Genomic DNA, 12,037 nt, shown 5'->3' with positions numbered 1-12,037 from the left:
GCACTGCAGTACTTGTACTAGGTGAATTGAAAAATACTATCTTTTTTTACAGTGCAAATATTTGTAATAAAAAATAAATATAAAGTGAGCACTGTACACTTTGTATTCTGTGTTGCAATTGAAATCTATATTTGAAAATGTAGAAAATATCCAAAAATATTTAAATAAATGGTATTCTATTATTGTTTAACAGCGCAATTAATTACGATTAATTTTTTTAATCGCTTGACAGCCCTGTTGCCTTCTCTTCACCACTGAACCAGCATGTGGAGAGAGAAACTAGTTCTCAAATAGCTAGGATCCCAGTTATATATTATTTGTTATTGTAGTGCCCAAGGCCCTGTTGTGCTAGGTGCTGTACAAACAGAGACTAAAGACAATCTGAGCTCAAGGGGGCTTAAAGTCTAAGTATAATCCAACAGATGGAGATAGACAAACAGGGGAATATGAGTAAACAATTAGACAATTTTGCTCAGCATAATAGGCAGTAGTCTCTGGACACTAGTAGCTTAACTGATATGTTTCGTAGGCATTCTGTCAAAGAGTTTTGAGGAGGGATTTGAAGGTGGATAATGAGAGAGCTTTGAGGATGTTTATGGGGAGCACCTCCCAGGTATGTGGGGCAGCATGAGAGAAAGCATGTAGGTATTTGAAAATGGTAACAAGTGGGCAGTGGAGGTTGGCATAATGATCAACCGCTAGGAATACAGCTGGATGGATCCTTTTAACCTTTTTTGTGACATCATGAGCTCACTGATACTGTTGAGTTAGTCTTCAAGATGTCCTTTATCTAGTGTATCACTCTCTTTTTCCTTGCATTATCCAACATAATGTATCTTTCTAAGCTTCACTATCTAACTTTGTTTTTACTCCTGTCTTACTGATGGAACTCAGTAGTAAATCATTGCCTAGCTTGAAAATTTGCATGCAATCTAACCAAATCTGTGTGAATAATTAGCAGATAGGAGTATGATTTAAAAAAAGTAATTTATAAGGACTGAAAAGAGTATTGATATAAATGACTGGGAAAGCTATTTTAACTTAAAATTTCTAGATCTACCATGCAGAGTTAAAATATTGAATAAACTAGTAAGAATTGCTGTAAATATATTTTTTGCTGTATTTGCACTTTTTTTAGTGGGGATATATATTTTACAGCAATCAGAATAAGTCCTTACAAATTGTTTGGGTAAGCTAGTGCAAAAATATAATTTGGAGGCAGCAGTGTATAATGGTTAGATCAAGTCATTGGGAGCCAGGACACCAGGATTCCATTTTCAGATTGTTGTGTGACTGTATGGGCAAGGCACTTAATATTTCTCTACATCAGTTTTTTCTATATGAATAAAGTGGACGATATTCACCTCTGACTTCTTGTAAAAGGACTTTAATTGGTTGGAGGCAATGGAAATCTGAAATAAATATACATAACAAAAATACTGTAAATGTGAATCTCACGTAAGACTTCTAATTTTTTATGGAGAACAGGAAAGAGGAAGTTTAATAAGAGTGGTGACAGCTAAAGACCGGTCACTGTATAGGATATTGCTATGGTTATTTAGTAATTAGTGTGTGTGCAATATCTTTTGTCCTATAAGATACCTAGTAATGATGGTTGACTGTCTTGTTTCTTGTATATGTGTTGAGGGTATTGCTTTAATCAATTATTTTTATTTTTTTTCAAACATCGGTATTCTTGCAGGAGCGGAGTATTTTCTGGCATCTCATCTAATTTCATAATTTAATCGATAGTAGACTTCAATCATGGATCCTTAAGATCCATAAAATAGCAGAACCTTTAAAAATATGCCTCTACTGTCAATCTCTTATGGGCAAACAAGCTCCCAGTGGAGAGTATCTTTATGGAAATCACTTGTTATAGACGTTTCTACTGCACTTACATCACTTTCCATATTATAAATAATGTTAAGATTTTTGTCATAGTTACTTTTAGTAAAAGTTATAGATGGGTCACAGAAAATAAACAAATATTCATGGAAACCTGTGACCTGTCTGTGACTTTTACTAAAAATAATGGTGGGGCGGGGAATGACTGAAGCCTGAGCCTGATAGGGGATGAGAGCCAGAGCCCCATAGGAGGGTGAGGGAGGGCCTCCAGGACCCATGGCAGCTCGGAGTGCCGGGATACCCACCGCCTGAGGTGGTTCAAGGCTGAAGTGGAAAATGTCACAGTTATCTCTGAAAGTCACAAAAACCGTGACTTCTGTGACCTCCGCGACAAAATCTTATCCTTAATTATAAATGAAGCCTTCATGGTGGGTTTAATGGGAAAACTTCAGTATGCTTAAGGTCTGCCTCCAATACTTCATTCATACACAGATAAATGCTACTGATTATTTTGTGTTGAGTAGTATTTGATCTATCTTAGGGAAGATTTCAGTATAACTTTTTAAATAAGATAAACCTGGTGAACTTTTTTTTTTATATATATACCATGAGCATTATGCAATGGCTCTCCCACTAAGATTGAGCCCTTTTAAGAAGGTGAGTGCATCTGACCTTTACTGAAACAATTAGAGGTGGAAGCAGAGATTTTAATAATGCACTGGTATAACCACAGTAACTACAACTGAGATGAGCCATTACACCAGGAGTCTCAAACTCATTTTACCTTCGGGCCAGTGCCAGTCCTCAAATCCTCCCAGCAAGCCAAAGTTACTCATGCCGCCCAGAACCTGCCTCCCAAAAAACTCCACCCCCCACCTGCCTAAGGCTCTGGGACAGAGTTTGGGTCGGGGAGGAGGTCTGGGGTAGGGGATTGGGGTGCAGGCTCTGGGAGGAAGTTTGGGAGTGGGAGGGGGTGTGTAGGAAGGAGAAAGGGTGCAGGCTCTGGGAGGGAGTTTGGGGGCAGGAGGAGGTTTGTGTGAAGGGGGCGCAAGCTGTGGGAGGGAGTTTGGGGGCAGGAGGGAGTATGTGGGAAGGGGGTGGGGGTGCAGGCTTTGGGAGGGGGGTTGGGGTGTGCGGTGCTTACCTGGGACTCCAAGGTGGAGTGGGCCAGGCTGGGGGGGGCCTCCGCGCGCTTCCGCCCCCTGGTGCGTCCCATTGGCCGCAGGGGACATTCGGGGTGGGGGCAGGCACCAATGGAGTGAGCAGGCAGATGCCGCTCAGCTCCTCTGCGCTGCCAGGGCCCCTGAGGGGGTGGGGCCCAGGGAGAGCCCCAGCCTCAAAACTGCTGGAGCCCCACGTGGCACATTGGGGAGTTTGAGACCCCTGCATTACACTGTTTATAATACTTCAACATTTTGAGGGATTGTCTACATGGGGGATTTAATCTGCATCTTTTCAAGTTAATCCACTTTGAAAATGCTTGTTTACATGACACAGTTCACTGTAGTGTTCTGACTCTGCATTTATTGCAAACTATGGAGTCCTCTTTCGAAGGGAACTAACTTTTTTGCTGTGAAGCTAATTTGTCCTGTCTGTTTGTGTGTAAACAATGCTTCTGTGAACTACTTTGGCAGATGCCCAGTAGCTATCCCATACTGCTTTGCTGGTGACCATTACTGACTTGTCTGTTTTACCTGTGTGCCCTCCCATGCTCTGAGGCCAAGTTGACTTGTTGTGCCCACCCCTGTTTATAAATTGGTGCACAGCCTAATTTTGTTCATTTGCTCCTGGATTCCAGTTTATCATAATATCTGCGACAATACCCCAGGAACACACCTCAAGTAGCTGCTTGAAGCAGTGCCCAGACCCTGGATCTCATCACCATCTGGGGAGAAGATGCGTCAGTGCAGCCACTTCAATAAAGATCTTTTTGTGGCATTACAAGGCAGGTTCTTACGAGGGTCCATGACCGGGATGCCAAACAGTGCTTGATAAAAACAAACAGCTCAGAAGCACCTATATTAAAATGAGGGACATCAAGAAAAAATCCAGCAGTGTACATGTAGCCTGTGAATTTTTTTTTTTTTGATAAGCTGGACAACATATTACACAACTACATGACCACCCAACCCGGGAAGCTTGTGGAGCCTGCTGTTACCCCCTCCAATGATGACCAGCAAGCCTCATCAGAAGATGAGCATGAGGTGTCCACAAGGAAGAGATTTCCCTGGAAAGCCAGGATCTGGGACTCAGGTTCCTGATGTTGGCCAGGTAGAATAAAAGCCTGATTCCTGACCTGTAGCAGCCAACCCCCATTCCCAGGCAGCAGCCCACACCGTGACCAAAGAGGCTGCTCCTATGGAGTGGATGTTGGCATGTTGTTTTTATATGTTTAATAATTTACTATAAGTTTTAATTATGCTACACTGCCATACTAGCTTCTCTTCTGGGTGCCCCATGGCTGCAGCTGTAGTAGGAAGTGAGCTAAAAGCCTTTCCAAGTCTGAGGTCCCCACCTCCCTCCCTCTATTAGTCTACTCTATTGGTTTGCACCCTGTCCCCCCTCCCCACGCTGGTACACTACACATTAACTATGTCCCCCTTCCCTCCAAAATAAACAAAAAATAGAAAAATGCATAGAGGGCAAGACAAGATTTGAGGACAGAGAGGGAATCCAGTAAGGAGCTTTCCAGGGAAATTGTTGCAGTGCCAAAGGACTGACAGTTGCCAGGGAAAGTGTTGCTATGGCCAAAGACAGCATGGAGAAAGACAGGGCAATGTAGAAGTGAATCTTGGAGGCAATACAAAGCTAAAATGCACTGTTGCAGCATGTTACTATTAGGGCAGCAGGCAATGCAGTACTGTGTACCAGCACCTAGCGATGTTATTGCTCCCAGCAGCCTGTATTGTTCAGGGGCTGTATAACTCTTCCTCCCTGCTGCACCTCCGCACCATTACTCCAGAGGCCATTCCCCTCCCAGGCCCCAGCTCAGGACACTGAGAACAGTAGCACCAGTAGCCCCAGCTCTTTTGAGCCCTCTGTTGCCCCAGCCAAATTTGATCCTTGACATTCCATGCCAAAAGTACCAAAAGTGGCAGAGCAAAGATGTATACTTGCCTGTGATTTTGAGCCCTCCCCCCCCCTGCCCTTTGTGCCCTGCCCTTTGTGCCCTGCCCTGTTTTGTTTCACTGTTGTTTTTTTTAACATATTGTTTCATAATTAAGTCATTTTTGTTTCAGTTGAAGGTCCATTTGTTTGTTACATAATAGACTGTTTATGAAAGAAATTTTAAAGGATTTTATTAATGAGTTGACTTCATTTCACACAGAAAATAAGTTTTGCAGTAATTCATAAGATTTTTACAAACACATAGGCAAAGATACAAGGTATAACAAAGACTGCCACAACATTGCACTTCTACCACCCGTTAACAGTGAACTGCAAAAAATAATCCACTTCCCTCCATGGATTAACAGTTGAATGTACAGCTGCACAATTTCAGGCCAGAGACTCAAAATAAGAGCAATAGACATCTCTGACAATATTGCCCCATCTGTTTGCATTTCGTATTGGACTCCTTGCTGACTGCTCCAACCACTGAATGAATCTCTGCAACTCAAGCTCCCACCTATTGCTAAGGCTTTCTCCCTTACTTCCCAAATACCGCACAAAATGCAACCTACTTCTAAAATCTTTGGGATTTTTTTTCCTGCTGCTTCCAACCTATTCCACAAACAGCAACATCTCCCTTTCAGGCAGCCAAATGCACACTCCACTGTAATTCTGCAACTACTGAGGTGGTAGTTACAGTTCCTTTCTTCTGTCTGAGTAGTGCGTGAATCACTTCATTAACCAGGGAAGCAGAGGGTAAGCCAGGTGTCCCAGGATAACTCGGAGCAGTGTCCACACCATTAATATCCATAGTGTTCCTGGGAGCAAACATTCCTTTCTTCATTAATTTAAATAGAGCTGAGTTCTGAAAGATCTTGGCATCTTGTACCCTTCCAGACCATTGAGCACTTATTTCTGTAAATCTGCCACAGTGATTGACAAGCCTTGGAGCACCATGGAGAAATACCAATTCCTGCTTATGAATTCTGAGCCTGGAGAAGAAGGGGGCAGGAGCACAAATAATAGGCACATGGGTCGCATCAGTTGTCCCATTACAGTTTAGGAACTCCATGCATGCAAAGCCATCAACATCCTGAGCATGACTAAACTGGTGCAACATACCTTTTGCATGGGATCACACACCTGCATGATGATGGCCCTATGGTTGATCTTCCCACACTGAATTGGTGTGCTATGTACCGATAACATTCGGGGGTACCTAGCTTCCAGACTGCAATTGTGACCCACTTGGTATTGGGCACTGCATGTTGGTTTGCTGCTGCTGTATGTCTGAGGTTAATTCAGCACATGTCTTCAAAAAGCTTGCCTTCCCTATCCTGAAATTCTCTCACCATTGCTGGCCATTGTAGGTCTGCAGAACAGTCCCTTTCCACCAGTCCATGCTGGTTTTCTGAGCCCAGAAACAGCACTGCATGCTGTGAACTGCTCCAGGAACAAGTCCTCTGTCAGTTGCTCAGTCTCTTCCTCATCTGTGCCCCGGTTTTGACAGTGCTGGAGAAGCTGCTGTCACTACCACATCATTTGCTTGGTCATGTGGCAGTTGAAGTCCAAAGCTGAATTCATACAGCTTTGAATGCTGAAATACAGTTCAAGCAGCCTTTGTATAGTGGAGGTTGCTAGCATAGTGGTGCAGCATTGTTGGGTACTTGCTGGTTGACAGCAATTTGAAAATGGTGCTAACCTGCCCACAAAGGAAGTATGGGGTGGAGACAGATGAATCATAGGATATTGCGCAGTGAGAGAAATTCTAGAATGCACACCGCTCAGCAACGAAGTAAAGGAGCATGGACTACCCTATGTGAATTCCACGTCCTCAGTTCATAGCAAGCCACTCTCGGGTGTAAAATCAATGATGCACATTGACAGAGCACACCATCCTCTGTTGCACATGCTAATACTGTGACTCTTGTGATGTATATTACCTAATATGCCACAAAAAGCTGTGGACTAAACTCCCTGTGTAGACAAGCATTTAATCTGTTTTAATTCAAAGCAGTGTTAGGTCTTGGCTACACTGGCACTGTACAGCGCTGCAACTTGCTGCGCTCAGGGGTGTGAAAACGTCCCCTCCCCCCCCCGAGCGCAGCGAGTGCAGCGCTGTAAAGTGCCAGTGTAATCAGCGCCTGCAGCGCTGCACGCTCTCTCGCAGTGCTGCAAGCTATTCCTCTCGGATAGGTGGAGTACTTGCAGCGCTGCGAGAAAGCTCTCGCAGCGCTGGCGGCGCGACTACACTCGCACTTCACAGCTCTGCCTCGGCAGCGCTGTGAATCCCCAAGTGTAGCCAGGGCCTCAGTGTTCCTTTCAAGAGTTTTAAATCAGTCTGTGTACCTAATTTCAATGCTTTTAGTTTGGCTTCCTGTTTGTAGTTGAAGGGCTATATACAAATTTGTGTATTGATTCTTTTTTTTTTTTAAATTTTTTACTTTATTTACAGATAAAACAATCTGAGGCTTGCTAGCCAGTTACAGAACAGCTTTTTTCTCATTTTGAGACCAGAAAGAATGTTTGCTCATTATAACTTCCTTTAAAAGGTAAGTAGTTAATGGGAGCTATTGTTCCCTTTATTGAGCATGCTTTCATTTCGCTCACTCTTGTGATTGAAAGGTTGTGTGATAAATTACAAGTGGCTTTTTAAATTACAATACTGTATGTTAGGGTGCCTTCAACTATAGAATATCAGAGGGGTAGCTGTGTTAGTCTGAATCTGTAAAAAAGCAACAGAGGGTCCTGTGGCACCCACGAAAGCTTATGCTCCCAATACTTCTTTTAGTCTTAAAGGTGCCACAGGACCCTCTGTTGCCTTCAACTATAGAACAATTTATGAAGATTTAAAACATTTTGAGTTGTAATTATGAGGAATTGAGTGGTGAAAATAACACTTCCGAGGACAAAGACTTGCTATATTAAGGCCTGTAAAAATGGCAGAAATATTGCTAATCAGGAGATTTTTGACCATTTAGGATCGTGTTTTGTAAAATATCGGGAATAAAAATAACACACATTTTTGGTCTTAATAGTTTGAGATATCAGATGTTCAGAACACATTCTGATTCCCATTACATTTCTGCCCACATAATTGGGGAGCCTCTCGGTGAAGTTAAAGGGAGGAAAAGCAGGGTGACATCAAGGTAGGGGTCTTCTATTGACCCTCAAATCAGGAGGATGAGGTGGATGAGGCATTTCTAGAACAAATAACAAATATCCAAAACACAAGACCTGGTAGTAAGGCGGGGGAGTGGGGGGTGGGACTTTAACTATCCAAACATTTTGTTGGAAAAATAATTTGGCTAAACACAAAGTTCTTGTAATGTGTCGGAGAGAACTTTTTTTTGTTTCAGAAGGTGAAGGAAGTAACTGCGTGGGCAGCTATTTTAGACTTGATTCTGACCAACAGGGATGAATTGATTGTGAATCTGAGGGTGGAAGGCAGTTTTGATGAAGGTGCTCATGAAATGATGATTTCATGATTCTAAGGAAGGGAAGGGAAGGAGTGAGAGTAGCAGAATAAGGAAAATGGACTTCAAAAAAGCAGACTTTAACAAACTCAAAACTCATAGGGTAGTGTCCCATGGGAAGAGAATTGAAGGGAAAAAATATTCAGGAGAGCTGGCAGTTTCTCGGACAATATTTAAAGCACAACAGCAACCTATCCTGATGCAAAGATAAATAAAAGAACAAGTTAAAGAATATTTACATGTTAGATATATTCAAGTTGACAGGACTTGATTTAATTCACCGTAGGGTATTTAAGGAACTAACTGAAGCAATCGTGGAACCATTGGTGATTACCTTTGAGAACTCATGAATGATGGGTGCAGTCCCAGAAGATTGGAGAAGGGCAAATATAGTACCTACCTTTAAAAAAGGGAACAAAACAGACCTGGGGAACTATAGACCAGTCAGCCTAACTTTGATATCTGGAAAGGTACTGGAACAAATTATTAAACCATCAGTTTTAAGCCCCTCAGTATTATAGCGTGATAAGTAGTAGCCAACTTGATTTGTTGAATAAATCGTGCCAAACCAATCTAATTTCCTTTTTTGACAGGGTTTCTGGCCTAGTGGACAGGGGGAAGCAGTAAATGTGATATGTCTTGATTTTAGTAAGGCTTTTGACACAGTCTCGCATGACGTTCTCGTAAGCAAACTAGGGAAATGTCTAGATTAAATTACTATAAGATTGGTGTGCTTAAGCCTTCGATGACCTAGTGGCTGGGTTGTTGGCCCAGAGTGGAGGGGAGCTGAACCTGGCCCCTTCCTCTCCACCAAATCCTGGCCCAAGGTCCTGTGTTGCTTAACCCTCTAAACAGGGGAGGTGGGTCTCTTGCCTGGCTCTGTATGTGTGTTCAGGACTTGTTTTCCTGGCCTGCTTCCTATGAAAGTTATTTTAGTTTGGGGTGTGGCCCTTCTGATCCAGTTTCCCCACAGTTGGGGTGTACTCGCAGGTTCTCTTTGGCAGGGGAAGGCTTACTTGCCTCCAGTGGCTGTTAGCTGGCAGGTTGCTGGTCCGTTCGTTCATGCAGGCAGACAGATCCTGCCTCCTCGCCAGTCAGCCCCTAACTGAGCCAGGCTCCCTTCTCTCCCCCCCCTACCCCCAACTGTCCTGTCTTTATAATACATATCTTTGTTGGGTTATAACAATTTATAAGTAATTTTGCATTGATTTCCATAAGATAGCATGTTATGGGACCAACAGTATTTTCCCACCTCTAGTCAGATGCTTTCTAGTTGAATGTTTAAATGCCTTTTCTCATGTGTATATATTTCAAAGGACCTCAGACATCATATCTTACATATTACAGTGGTAAGCACCTTGACGTTATCTGTGCATTTTTAAACAATGCCCTATGGCAAAAATTGAGAAATTAAAAGAGAGAGGGAAGTGGATGAGACACAACAAAAGTTAACTGAAATGACAAAAACCACAATAGAACTGATTTAAACAAAAATACCTCACCACACTACAGGAACAGACCAAAGTAATCATTTTCATTTTATATTATGAATTGTTTGTGTAAAATGCTACAAATCTAACTGGAACTGTTGTAGATTCGATTACATTTCTGTGTAGCATAGTAAATGAGAGTTTGAATATAGACTCAATTGATCATGCAGTGTTTCCAAACTGTGTGTCAAATTAGGATATTTGTTATACATGAATGGTTAATATTGAACTTTTCTGAGTTGCAATTTAATATGTTTACTAAATTAGTTTTAGATGAAAAGGATCAAAGAGACAACTCAATATAAATAATTTTTAGCTTTCTTCACATCAAAGATCTGCTATTTGTAAATTCAAGTACTGACTGAAATGTATTCAGGCACAGAACACAACATAGTATAAAACAAAATTAAGTCCAACTTATGAAAGAGAAAATTATATTAAACTAAATGAAGCCTGTGGTTGTGTAAAACAATGTAACAGAACTAAGAAGTAATCACCACCCCCGCCCCCCCCAAACATTGTTCAACTCTGGATGTGGCTAAATCACAATAAATATTTATAAACATTAAGTATTATATTTAATATATAAATGCTTATGAAGTGTATAAATTATGTTCCTCAGCAGAGGCTCATACTCCTTTAATGGTCTCCTTCAAGAGCCTGGCATGAGTAAAATAAAGGACAATTTAGAGGGGTTTGTCTGTAGTGATGAATAAAAATGTTTTCTATATTAAGCCTAAAGCATAACTGGTTAATAAATTCCAACTGTTTGAGGAAATTAAAGTATCTGAAGTAAAAATAGAGTCCTTATTCCCAAAAGGACCAGTGGTTTTAAACAGACACAGAAAAGCAGGGTAGATAGCCAAGGACTCCAATCCAAAACACAAATATACTTTTCACATAAACACACACTTTAAACATTTTTTTACATTAAAGACTTTGGAATGTTAGGGTATTTCCCCCCCATTTAACTTGTACTCTAAAATTATTAAGTAAGTTAGCTTATGAAAAAGAGCCAGCATGTTCACTTTCTAAGGTCTACTGCAGAGCTGGTGAGTATTTTTGTTTTCTAAATAGTCAGACCAATCATTTAATGCTACATTTAAGATGGGGGTTTCCTAACTTATTTACAGCTTCACTTTTTCAGGTTTGCATAAAGAAATAATGGCTTTGGCCTTTAAAAAAAATAAGCTAGATCTTTGGCCCCACTAAAGGAGCAGCGCAAAAGGGAATTTAAGCTGCTCCCTATCTTCCAGTGTAGGGGACTCCTAGGAGGCCTTCACTTGTGGGCACACCTTAAACCTCCGATCAGGAAGGTGTAAATGTTGTGGAACGCCTCATTTGCCTCCTCAGATGGGAGGAGCATCATTCTGGTGTACTTAAAGATTCAATCCATAATGTAATCTATTGGTATCCTTTCTAGCAAAAATCTTGGCTTGTTAAACTGTTCAAATCCCATTTTAGTACCTTAAGATTTATATTTCTGTACCAAATATCTGCCAATAAGAACAGTTAGAATGTTAGCATGCAAATATGCAAACTGTTACACAGATGTCTATTTTCATCAGGCAATTCTACATAATATATTAGAATAAAAAGTACAGTTCGCAATATTCTCCCTGAGACTATTTTAAAGATTTTTCACAACATTGTTAGTTATTATTTGTATTACAGTCTCAGTATGTTATTGTTTAGACCCATGATATTTGGAGAGTCAAGTTTTGTCAAGTTTTCAGGTACAAAGAACTGTAGAATACAGTACACCCATCTTTTAATACTCAGACTGCTTCACAGAATAAATGTTATGCTAATCTAGAGCTAGTCTGATTCAGAAATATATAGCACTGTAGACCTTCTCAGACCTCACTGAGGACTTCAATATGGGATTTTTTTGTTCATTTCTTATATTCTGCAAAGAACTGAATTTACTCTTCATGATCCTTCCTTATTTTGTCTTTGAGACTGGCAGATTTATAAAGGGTTACAGATCTTCCAAAGGATTTCAGTTTCAGCTATACAGATATAAAAATAGAAGAAAAGCCACAAGGAAATGTCAGACAAAATGAAACATACAATAAAACGGTGGAAGTTTGAATGACTATCTATAACATT

At 41.1% G+C, this 12,037-nt stretch overlaps 1 protein-coding gene across 5 annotated transcripts in view; it reads left to right on the top strand.

Annotated features, from left to right (window-relative positions):
• Nucleotides 1-12,037, top strand: part of WASF3 (WASP family member 3) — a 155,579-nt gene that overhangs the window by 48,439 nt on the left and 95,103 nt on the right. For 4 of the 5 annotated variants that reach the window (XM_054015397.1, XM_054015392.1, XM_054015394.1 and 1 more), the window contains exon 2: nt 7,415-7,511. The exons of the other annotated variant lie outside the window; for it this stretch is intronic. The gene's annotated coding sequence lies outside the window, so the exon portion shown is untranslated. The remainder of the gene's footprint in view (nt 1-7,414; nt 7,512-12,037) is intronic. 5 annotated transcript variants of the gene reach the window in all.

This window comes from Malaclemys terrapin, chromosome 1 (genome assembly GCF_027887155.1).
Source record: "Malaclemys terrapin pileata isolate rMalTer1 chromosome 1, rMalTer1.hap1, whole genome shotgun sequence".
Lineage (NCBI taxonomy): Eukaryota > Metazoa > Chordata > Testudines > Emydidae > Malaclemys > Malaclemys terrapin.
The sequence above is the reverse complement of the archived record's forward strand: the minus strand, read 5'-3'. Positions and strand labels throughout refer to the sequence as shown.